Raw genomic sequence first — 13274 nt, 5'->3', positions numbered from 1 at the left:
GTTACCTTTTTATATACGAATTGAAAGTATTACATACAAGTGTAATGCATAGAAAGATTTCCTACAAAGATTGCATACAAAGATTTCAAAAGTTTTATTGTGCTCGTATTAAATCATTGAAAGAATAAGAAAATTACTTTCTGTGAAATTCTGATGAACGGTGAACGTTCTTACTTCCAACAATCTTTGTTACAACAATTTTTGTGAAGGCACGAATTGTGTAATTGTACCCTTCCCTCACGAACTGTGTGTGTGTGGGTACAAGTGAAACGTTGTGACAGGAGAATTCGTGGCTCCTGCTTCGACCCGAGGTTTAAACGGTTTATCTATTGTTATCTATTGTACGTTAGAGGGGCTGTCGTGCCTAAAGAAGATCCGATCCACGACAGCGTATCAATGGAGCCCGACAATGAAAGCTTCGGGGGGGCGGCGGCGCTCGAGGCTTCCGTGGGTAAACAATTTCACAGAACATTATGGTATTTCTATGAAGGTCTCTAAGTACGACGTATATAGCCGAAAACTGCCGGCTATTCGACTGTCTTATAAATATGTACGAACACCATGTGCGCGTATATCACACCGAAAGGGTTGAAAGTCTGCCGGTTTCTTCGGAGCAAGCATGCCAAGCCGTATATCGATCAATGTAGCTCGTAAATACGACTTCGCTCGCATCTGTTTATCGGTGTGGTCTATAAATAACTGTCGCTTTTCAGTCTTTATCATCGATATTACCGATGATAAAATCTCAATATTATGTATATCCCGCGTGCGAACTATTCTTGCAAAACGTGTTATTTAACGAGTTATATTTAACCAAAGGGAACACTCGTACCGATTTTGATGCTTGCGACTTCGTTGGATTATAATATATTAAACTATTCTAATCTACTTTTGGAAATTAATTCGAAACTATTTAAATCGATATGTTCTTCTGGAAATTTGTTGCACGAGGACGGCTACATCTTTTGCGGTCAAATACACAATATACTCAATAGCGAGTCAGACTCGTGATGGAGATTTATAATAATAGGCAGTGTTATACGATTGTTTATCCGTTCCTTTAAGTAGAAAACAAATTTTATTCTCTCATCACCAATATTTAAACATTCGAATAGATGTAAGAACACAATAAATATAAAATTCCTTTATCTTCTAAGAAATTAGTGCGATCGAAAAGATTCGAGTCATAGCAACTGTAAAAAAATGGTACGACAAGGGGTTAAATAATATCATTTTGCTTACTAATAGCATTTTGGTTTCATTCTATAATTTCTGCAACTTCTCGTCTGCTGTTTCTATTCTCGAGAAGCTCGACGATTACACTGTCCCGTGCTCAGAAGACGTCTCGAAGTCACTCGCAGTCCATACTTTTCCATGACCCCACCGAATCTCACTTCTATTGATAAACGAGAAGACCCACAAGCTAATCAACGCGTGGAGCAAGGGGAGATCGGTCGCCCACCCTACCTAATCACGTTGCTTGTTCAGCGCGTAACTTAGCCAATAATAATCAAAAGTCTAGAATCAAACTAAATTGAAAGACCGATTTCCCATGTCCCTTGCGTCATTTAGTTTATGCGTAGTACATCATTTTCTCGTTTGCCGATATTACTCTCAGATCCATAACGTTGTTCGTTAACACAGGCGTAAGATATCCGTAAAATTCCTATACTCGATAAAATACAATTATAAACCTGTGATCAAAAGAATTACTGCACAAATAAAAAACGTGATTAAGACGTGTATGATAACCGTTTAAAAAATAACGTGATAAAACATAAATTATATTATGTTTATTCGGACCATGATCAATAACCCTTTTTCCCCTAATTTTACTAATCGGGAATTTTTCCATGCAAAATTTTGTTTTCTCACTTGTGCGTCGTTGATAACAAATGGAAGTTCGTGTTTTATTGGCATGATTTGCTTTATACCAAGCTCCACTTAACCCCTTGCACTACTCTGTCTTTCAGAACTACTTTAATTACGACTATTTCGTCTTTAATTATTTCCCTGATGCCATGAAATTATTCTTGTGTTCCGATTGTCCTTGTTTACTTTCATTCCCAGATTTCGATGACAGGGGATTCAATTTTTGTATCGATTTAATAGAAATGATTGGCAACCATATTTATCGAATCGTGCACGAAACGATCGTCACGAGTCTGACTCGTAATTATAGTGCAAGAGGTTAATTCCCTATTATTTTAAATTAGAAGGAATAGTATTTTACACTTCAAAACAATAAATGTTTTTAGTGAATTTCTTGTTAACGCGACCGATCGGAAAGTTATTGTCGGGGGTTATAACCTTGGCGATGCGACGCGCCGCGAGCACGCACAAAGGGTTGCAAGAGCCGAACAATGCAACGCGACGGTAGAGAAGGAAAATGAGAACCGCTGAACCCGGATCGTTTGCGCTTGCGCGCGCGCGCGCGCGCGTGTCCGAGCTTGCGCCTCGGCGGAGCCGCGTGGTCGCGAAAGATAACCAAGAGCTTAATTGTTTCTGGTCTGGCAACTCTCCATTCTATGCAGTTTGCAATACGTAGCAGACGAAGGTGCGCCTTTGTTCATCGAATCGAACGCTAAATTTGCATGCACGGCCGCACTTGAACCGCCCTCTGAACTTTGAACCATTCCAGAAGCAAAAATATGATAACAGCACCGTCTCGACAAATCTCACGACCCGCAGCTGTTTCGCAAACGTGAGAATCTTCGATTTCCCCGCTGGAGTCGAGAGAGACTTACAGTTTCCGTTTTATCGGTCTTGACATCTCGATCCTTGGAATTTCAATTGATTCGTTGGCTATTATTATCTCAAGAAACAGGCACGGCTACGAAAGAGAACTCGACCCGTGGGATTCGACCCTTTGTTCATGATACCGACATCGATTTAAACCCTCGGCACTTGCGACCATTTTCACCCGGGGCTATGGACGCTTCATCTAAATAAATACGAATCTTCCTGGAGATGGCAATTATCCTTTGAGTGCAGTTAATGCGACGAAAGAATAATATCAATTTAATTCGATTGTTTTTGCATATTTAATACGATCCGAAAAATTATAAAAACACGTTTAGTTACGTTTCCATTGCCTTTTGCGAAGGTCTGTGCAACGAACGTCTCGAACTAACAAATAGGTTCTCATAGTAGTAAATTAACAAAATTAATTTCTAATATTTTTCTGACCGCTATTTGTCGCTAACTTTTTCGGTCGAGCACAGTAACGAGAATCGCTTGCAACGAATGTAAAGGACGAATTGACCAGCGTATCGCGTATCCATATTGTCTTGTTCGGAATGTGTGGCCACTTTGCTTAGCAATTAAATATGTATTTCATATTTCTAGACTGTGGGGATATTTTGACACGCTGCCAAGCCCACTACGAGCAAATTGGGAGCATCGAAGTGCATGAATCTCTGATTACATTGCAATCAAACGGTACATTAAATGAGACTCCGCTGCAATATAATACATTCAACAGGAGTTACGATTCCTCTAAGGAAATCTGCTGCAATGACCGCGTTTAGCACCGCTGAAGCATTGTTCTCGGGTCTTTGCTATAATTATTTCACACTTTACCGACCGGTGGCCTATAAATCAATCTTTTTCACCGATTTGTATTCTGTGAATCAGTTTTCATGACAACTAATAATTTGTTATCTATTATTGAGATAAACCTGTTAGATCGTACTACTTTAAGCTCCAATATTATTATATAATTTTTTAAATGTTAGATATCTTTTGCGATGAATATAGTAAATGAAATAAAAATAATGAAATAGTTACGGAAATATAAAAATGTCTACAGATCTAATTATCCTATAATATGAGAAATGTTTACGACTGAATGACCGGACGATAAAGTGTTAAGACTTCACATAGAACTTATTTAAAAACATAGAACAATGAAAGACAAAATAGGCCAACCTTTACCCTGAGGAACATGGGAGGATCGGAGAAAGTTTCTGTCCACGCAGTCGCGAACACTATGTGCAACATTCGCCGATTGCCATTGGTCCCGATAGTCGATACCCCGACATCATCTTCGGCATCGTCTTCGGTATCATCCTCGGCATCATCTCCGGCGTTTTATCATCGTGAGAAAAATGACAGCGCAAGAAGAACGTGCGAGCTCCATAAACCTATAGGCTATAGGTGTATGCCGTACGGTAATATACGATGGAACGGTTTACGGTTTGTTACGCGCATGCGTGGGCACCCACACACGCAACCGTATTTGTTTAGGCGGTGTGGTGTGCGGCGCGCGGCCCGCGATGTGCGCGACAACGCCAACTGCAACGGGACGAAGCAAGTGTATACATGTCAGCGCACATACGCGGCGCTTATTTAGTGGCGCGTCGGCGGCCTTTTTCCCCTGAGGGCCCCGAGGTCGTGGGGTCAGTTGGGCGGGGATGGTTCTCCGCTCTCTTCTCTTGCCCCAAGAGGACCCTACCCAGATCGCGTGTCTTTACAACGAATGAATACGTATGGGCTCTTCCAAGTAAACCGGCGCGGCCACTCGCTGTAACTCACACTGTACTCCCCGCTCGGAATTATGATGGACTGCCTCCTACAAAGAGACACACACTTTCATACGGTTTGCTAGTCACAGGCGCATAACCACGATTGACACAGCAACCGCTAATCGGGAATTTGAGGGATGATCTGCGGGGGGTTATATTACGGCCCTAACAATCACGTGCCAAATAAACTTCATCCAACTATAATCACGATCGAAAGTTTCTTATCGTTTTAACTGCGTGTGATATTCGAACCAAGAAGAATTGAGAAATTTCTTAAATTAAAGGCAACGTCGAAGACAATAAAAATGCAACGGGAGTGGAACCGATCTGGCCGAGAGAATTCCGTGAACTTCATTGGGAAGTTAATAAAATCGAAGATACAGCAACATAAAATTCCGCGAGGGTTTCTACTGTCCAGAAACGAGGAGAATAAAATATAATGAAACGTGTAATGGACGGAGAGGAAAAATCATCGGTGAAATAAAATTCTACAGTCTGTAAAAGTTCGGTTGAAGGATTACTGTAATCGCAGCGTAATTCCGCGACGAAACAATGTCGCGTGAACGCGAGAGCAGCCGGATGGAATGCGAACGGTGAAGGACCGCGAATCGGCGAAGAGAAAAATCGAAGAGAACGCGGCGCGGCAAGGAAAACAGGAAAGTAGTAAAGAACGTTGAGGAACAGCCAAGAAACGGAAGCGGAAGATCGACGAGGGCGTGTAAAGGGCAAAGCAGAGGAAGAAATAGATCTGGGGAAGGGCGCGCGTTACGATGGGAAGAAGAAAATATCTAGTTCGATTTACAAAGCGACCGTATAACGATCGATAAGGATAAAGATAAAGATGAAGATAAAGATAAAGATAAAGAAAGGACGTCTCCTCGAGGAAAGCTGCGCTCACGGTTTACCTTGCAGTTTATTTACGAGCGATAGCGGTATACTCCTTTTCGCACCGTTCTTCGGCACTTGCGCATTGCCGCCCACCTTCGCAGCATCGCACCCCGTTGGACTTTACCGACTGTAAATTCGCGACATTATTGTCGGATCTGCATGGCTACCGTCTCGTTTCGCTGGACGAAGCACCTATTTATGATCGGCCTACGGAGCACGGTGACGTTCGACGCATTGTTTTATCATCGCGGCGTAACCGGATAAAAAGGACGGGCGCCGTTCGAATCCTCTGAAAACACCATTAAAACGTCGTTGCGACGCGATACACCCCACCATCGGCCCCACACCCCATATGCTGTTCGAATTCTACAAGATTCCGTCGGGTGAGATACGATCGATAAGCGAATCGAAAAACGATTTAGCTTCTCTGTGCTCGATGCTTAGCAGAGATATGAATTTTATGCATTCCCGATGGTAGTCTCGACGATGATGTATGCACAGCGAGTCGAGCGCCCCTCTTTTTTAGCTCCGATACGTTTCTTACGCATCGGTTGACAATGTTTCAAGCCTTAGAAACGGAAACGTTCGATATACGATCAAACCGAGTATGATCACATTTAATCCGACCTTGAAGAACGCGTGTTAATTGAGCCTGCAAAATTTCTCAATAATCCTAACAATATCTTTTTTTCATAGAACTAGCAAAATTCATACGTGAACTATAGAATTTTAGAAGCATCTAACCATTGGTCACGATAATCGATTTGTTTTCTCAGTTTCTGTACTCTGTACTAATTGGTATAGATTCTACGGTGGTTGCGTCATGATCGAACGGAAAACGAGGATTTTCGTATTCTATTTCCACGAAGATCCTTCGTTTCCGTATGTTTGCCGTAACCTGTAACAGTATATTAACCGGCAAAAGCCTTTTTCTCTTGTTTCTACGCGATCGGTCCTGTTTGGTCGGCGCGCGCGCGTACCTTCCGCACGGAAAGGCTGTAAACATTTTGGCACCGCGACACAAGAACAATAATTTAGTGTTCGCAAGGGGTCTGTCGAATGGCGGCGGGACCTTTTTTGCCGTGGTGTCCGATGTGCCATGCTCGGGCTCTGGACGCCGGCGAGCGGCGAGCGGCGAGCGGCGCGGCGAGCGCTTGTAACCCGGCACGAACGCGAGCCGCGCGCCGCACGACATCGACTTGTCGATTTTTGCGAAACGACGCGTATCCGTCTTGTCCGAGGCGATTCCGACTCGTTCACTTATCGATTCTCACTGTACACCGATACACCGTGGTAGAAGCGGATTCACACGGGACGATAATTAGCAGTAAATCACCGGGACCGATGTACCGAGGCACCGATCCGCCACGCTCGGTACTCCATAAACACGCCGGCGCGGTGACCAAATTATAATTATCGCGCGACGCGACGCGTGCTGAGAAAGATTACGAGACAGCCGGAGGCGTGGTGTATTTGATATCGGTCGGAGCTTGATATCAGAAAAGCTTCTTGCGCAATTACGCTCGGAAACGCGGAGGACTAATCCTAGAGATTGTAATTCGGCGAGCGCGCGGTTACGCGTACGAGTACGCGGCAACAAATGCGTCAATTTAGCATGAACAGGCAGTTTTCGTTAGCATAACGGGGAATAACGAGTACTTGATCTATTCGAAGCGATGCGACGCGCGACCATCCGCAATTTGCAAACGATAGAAGCTCTAAATACCTAACGTAAAAATAGATTAGGAATCCTGGAGATCGTAATTCGCTGCGCACGATGCCGCGGCACGAAAAGCGTGAGCGTTGACCGCGTTACCATAAATCAAAATGCATTTCCCGGTCGTAAACGGAGGAAAGGAAGAAGAGGAGGACGACAAGGTAAGCTGGCCTAACCACAGGCAGAGTCCGCAGGCCAGGTATGCGTACACGTGAGCAGATACGTGAATGCCCGGTTATAGCGTTATAGGATACCATATAGGCTAGCGCCACGTTATTATTTTTAAGACTGGTCGGATTGAATTTTTATAGGCCTGTTGGCATACTCTTAAGCGGGTCAGTGGCGCTCAAGCGAGGGGATGAATTCGAATTTTGATGGTATCGTTAACGAGGCACGCCGATGCTTGAACACCACCGGCACGGTAACAAGGCTCACAGACAACCCCATGAGTCACGTTAGCATATGAATGCCAGGATGGCGGAGCTACAAGCAACGAAATACAGCTAATAAAAGGAAGAAGTTCTGAAAGGGGCGCCGCGCCGCGCCTCGCCGGATCGGTTTCGTATAATAAGCCCCTTCCACGGTGCCGCAGAGTGTTAAGGCCCCGCAAAAAAGGGTTGAATCCACCCTTTCAACCTTAATACCATTGTGAGGAATACAAACGACTTCGGAACTCATAATTTTCGATCGACTACCAACCGGCCAACTATTTTATGCTGCCCAAAAAAAAACCTGGTATTCGTGTTCCCCGTCTCGTTGATGATCTTGGACGACACTTTTCTTGTTCCTGCGACTCACGGTTGTTGAGACAACGGAGAAATAATGCTGGGAACATTCGGGACGGTGGCGATTATCCGTTTCGACATTTTTCATTCTCTCCCGGTTTCTTTGGTGCAGCTTTATTCGCAGAATTATTTCTTATTACGACTATATACCACCGTCTCTCTCTCTCTCTCTCTCGAACAAACGATTTGGTTGCCGAGCTCCTGTAACTTTTTGCGAAACGATGGATTCGATGCGTTTAGGAGAAAAATGTGTCGCGGCGTCGTTTAAAGCAGCAGCATTGTTGGACGAGTTCGAGTAAACGGAGTGTCGCAATTGCGTAGAGGATTGTGCAGCTTTCGTAGAAGCGCGGTGTCGGGAGATCATAATAAAATAAATTATGTGGCGGTCGCGTGTCAATGAAAACTTCTTCAATTTTTATCGTTTTACACCGCTATAAATTGCGCGCGTTAGCAGCCGTTACGAAAGACGTCGTTCCACGTGCGCCGCGCCGCGCGGCACGGCTCGCTTCGGCTCGGCTTCGAGATCGTTTCTCAGGGATCCTTGATTGATTTAAACTGTGAAAGGTAGGCAGAATGAGCGAGGGGGGCAGAGGAAGATCAAGATGGGGAGAAAGGAGAAAAGGAGGCAAAAGGGTGGCTCCTCACCCCTTGATCCTCGCGCGGCGCGCCTTCGGCTTGCTCGGTGAGTGGCCGCGTAGCACGGCTGTGGCCCCGGCCGTGGCAAGACGGCAGCGAAGGGTGTCGTTGCCCTGTCGGGCCACGAAATATGCACCAGGTACCGAGTCACGTTCTAGGAGAAAAGGAAAAGGAAGGAAATGGAACGGGCCAACGGAAATAAAGGGAACAAAAATTATGGGGAGCTCGGTCCCGGTAGTAAGAACATCAGCGCGTCTTAATGGAGGCATCAGCCAATACTTGTGGCACAATTTCGTGGGGTTTACGATGGTGTATATCAGGGGCCCCGCGGAGCAACCTACGGAGACCCCGGGGGACCTACGTATGCCCCACTGGCAATGAGATATTCGTACCCTCGCTGTATCATCCACGTTTTCCAAATACTCGCCGTTTAGTGTCGTCTCACTGATTACGGGAAACAGGATTGCGTCGCGGCGAACGTTTAACTTCGGATGCAAGTTTCGATGCGATTTCTATAAGCTTACGATCAGTTCACTGTTTAAGTCGCTCCTTGGGTTTCCTTTGAAATCTTTTTTAAGTTAAAATCTTTGGAGAAAAGTCAGCAATTACTAAATAATAAATCAGCGATTCTCAAGTCTTACAAAGATCAAAAATTCTTTAGTAATCTATCATTATCGTTATTATTATTATCATTATTATTACTATTATGTTTATTGTCATTATTATTATTATTATTGTTATTATACCGTTATTGTTGTTACATATGTAGATAATAGCAATTATATGGAGTACGCGGCGCACTCTGTTGCACTTGGCTCCGAAAGAACCGTGGCAATAGTGACGCTGAAAGGTGCATGTCCCCGATTTGTTCGTCAGGAGACGCAGTCCGTGGCATTTGTCCAGAAGATCTTGACCCCGGTCAATTTGACCCTACATCGGTCCGCTCTGCTCCGGCCCGGGGTCAAGCTGTCAGCGGCCGTGTCCTCGCCGGCATACATGTGCATACAATATCGATCTCAATCGGTGCCACGCCGACGTTATCGAGCATCTCGAAGAAATTATAGGGCCGCTGCCGAAGCCGGAGTGACTTGAGACAATGGTGGCCATCACCTGCTCGCTTCGAGAGCGAGAAAGAGAGCGGGAGCACGCCCTCCCACGTCCCGATGTCGGCTCCGACTCCGGGGCTCCGGCTCGGATCTCGGATCGTATCTCCCGTATCAGCTTCGACGGCTCTTCTTAATTGGTTGGTGTTGACTTAATATGTTTCAATATGCCGTCCTGTCAGTTGGCTCTACTATATCGTCGACGTTCCTCTTTTTTTACAGATACGCCGCGCTCTCTTGCCTATTGAAACGGCCCCAGCGATGTAATTAATCTTCTTGAAAGTATATTGGCTTTAATATCGTTACGGTTCTCGCGGTTTTATTGTTCCGGCCGGTAACGACGTGTTACACGTTACAATTTGGTCAGGCGAAAGTGCCTGGCTGATGGGAAGCGATCATCGAGTACTTATGGCGACACTTGGTTCCATTTCAATTTTCTGCACAGGAGCAATCGTACGTAACCATGTACGTACTTCCTGATTCTAATTCTTCATTCTCAACACTTCTATCGAAGAGAAAGAAAAATTTATCTTTATTTGCCACATTATATATTTATATCTAAAATGTACAGATCTAAATGAACTACTATTCTAAATATCGTCTTGAGAAGCCTTCCTCGTAGGTCTCGTATTTTAATTTAATTTAATGAATCAATTAAATAAAATACGCATGCTGCGTAAGACGAAGCACGTGTAACAAGTGCTCAAGTACGATTAAAAAGTTGCACATACGTTTGATAATTTCCATGAAAATTCAACGGCTTCGTCGCGCGGAGAAATTTCGAAATCGGTGATAGCAACGTAACAGTCTAATCGAGCAATAATGGTTATCAAAGGAAGATTAAATTTCAATCTCCGACTTGCGAGGGAGTTAGGGAGTTCTGTTAACTATCCCCGTCAAGGTATAATCCCGTCGCTTATTCTTCCCGAAGCGTCGCGTCGGACGAACGTTTATCATAAATCACTTTCCGTGTGAAATTTGCGGCAGCGGGGAAGATTCGGTGCCTTTGAATAGATGGCACGAAATGACGCTCAGAAATGATTCTCCATCTCGAAGACAGGAACCGAAGAAAAGAGGTCATCGGACGGAAACGAAAAACGGCCGCGTCGCGAGCCGGCTGCTGGTTGAGTCGTCAGAAGTCGGAACGAGGCTGCAGCTGGCTGACAATGAGTGCCGCGATCGACGGTTCGTAGGATCGCTCCGACGTTGCGGAACTTTGACGGAATCCGTGATAACCTTTAACCACTGCAAACTGTCCACGAAACGCCGACTGTCGCGAAACGCGCTTTTCTCGATCAACTTTCTATTATTCGACCGCGCTTAAGATTTTCTTTGATATCAACGCGTTACGAAAATGACGGACATATATTTATCGGATATTCAGCAGATTTTCTTTTAACCCTTTTAGTGCAGCTCTTGCAATAAGTGGCAACATAAAGTGCGTTATCTATACTTCATACTACATGATTCTGCTTATGTGCAAATACTGTTTCTAAAAAGAGAATCGATTTTTCTCTTCCTCAGACTGGTTTACTTGTATGTTATTCGTATGATTTTCAACAAATATTTCAGTACAAGTGGCATTACTTTATTCTCCTTTTGTTTCGTAATTTTATAAACATTTTTGAATTTCATAAACATCATTCTCGCTATGGTTTTTATCAGCTTTCCCCAAACCTCAGCAAATTCGTCAAATTGGTACAGAATTGTACACATAGGTACGATACTTCGATCGATTCTAAAAGAGTTAACGCGAGATCGTAATAATAGGTTCCGGTTCGACAACCGCAATTATTTTCGCAGCAACCTAATAGTATTCGTTTTCGTCGAGGAATCGTGCGTATCGGGTAATTCCGAGGCCCGAGGCCCGGAGCCCCGAGAGCCGGGCGAAAGCTCGCCTCGCGCAGATACCACCGAACAGAGAATGGACTTTGATCGAGCATGCCTGACATATTTTCGATGATCGATGCTCGGCGATCCAACGATTCCGGGGGAGGTTCGACATGTCAGGTGCTTATGGGACACCGTGTATGCTGCTTGGTAGACAGTAAAGATAGAGAAGCAAGAACGAAGGAATCTTGTTTTTTAAGGACAGTCGGCGCTATCGCGCCGCTCTCTATTAATCATCGGCCGATGACGGGTATCCGCTCGGTTTCTCACGCATCCGATTCATCGAGCTTATATTTCGTGGCGTGGCGAGCGGTGCCGTGGCGTGGCGAGCCCAACGTTACCCCTATCTGTTATCGAAAGCTGAAGCTACCTTGAGCCTCCTTTGATTCGATGGTGCTACCGCTGACGACGTCGCGTCGGGCTCCTCTCGTGATTCGTGATTCGTGACTCGGGCCGCTCGGCGACGGGGCCTCATCCGCGACCGTGCGGTAATAATTGGACGGATTATTAGATAGAAACTTATATGCTTTTTATGTCATTGTTGAGACGTTTTCGATTACGCGTCATTAATTATCTTGCTCTATCTCGAATCTCTGCGATACCAAGACGAAACCGCTTGACGGAACGGGGCCATATTTACTCGCATCGAATTCAATCTATAATACCCCGCGAATTGTCCATATTAGTTTATAACATTACTGTGGTAATCGCGACATCTCTTCGTTCACTTATGCACTGGATTCATATGTAGAGTAAATTCTCCTCAAGCGTTCTTCAGCTTGAAAATAAAAATGGACAATTTGGGAAGAGAAGACACGATTATTCGAGCCTTTACGTGGATAAATCTATAGTTCCTATTTTCTTTATAATTTTTTTTATTTCAATATCTTTAAAAATATATGAAAAAGAGGGTTTGCTTTGACAACGGCAGTTGGGTCATTGTTGCAGGTAATTTCAATGCAGAAACGTGTGCAAGAATATCGACGAAATTCATTTCGCCAAGCGGCGCGCGACTGGCAACGGGAGATGCGGCATTCCATCCAAAAGGGAATATTAATACGGGACGAAGGGCCGTAGCAGCGTCTGCGGAAGACGAATCTGTGGAAAGTATGACAATGGAATTTTGATTTATAATTTCGAAAGTGCTGTAAGAAGAGGTACCGGACGGTCGAGACACGGCGGCCTGGGGGTTTGACCCCTCCGAACGAGCAACCCCCATGAAACACGCGACGCGACGCGGCTCATACGAGGAAACTATGCGGCACGTGTGCGTGCACGCGTGTATCCCCAAGCCAACCCATGTTCCATCGGCTGGCAGCCATGGGAGTCTTCCGAGGGATCTGAATTCAATTTCACAGCTTGTGAACGAACGTCAGCTTTGTCCGACGGACTAGACGCCGCCAACGTCTTCCTCTCCATGCTTGTTATGCGAACGAGCATAACCAAAGGCCATTCTCTCCCGACCGACGGCCAAGTATATTAATTACGAGGGAAGCTATCAAAAACATAATCTTACGCAGACGTCTCGGCGAAACCGTCGCTCCAATCAAACGAAAGCAACCGCGCGGGAATCGCGCGCTTCAAGCTTTCAACGTCCAACGTTTTACGTGCACGCTCAACTTTCAACATTCAGATTTTAGCCGTTCAATGTTTAACGTACGAAATTCAACGCGGCAAATTGATTTCTTCCGTTTCGCTCGATTCTCCGGATGCCAACATTTTCCACGTA

This window comes from Augochlora pura, chromosome 10 (assembly GCF_028453695.1).
Source record: "Augochlora pura isolate Apur16 chromosome 10, APUR_v2.2.1, whole genome shotgun sequence".
Classification (NCBI taxonomy): domain Eukaryota; kingdom Metazoa; phylum Arthropoda; class Insecta; order Hymenoptera; family Halictidae; genus Augochlora; species Augochlora pura.
This window is presented reverse-complemented; position numbering follows the sequence as displayed.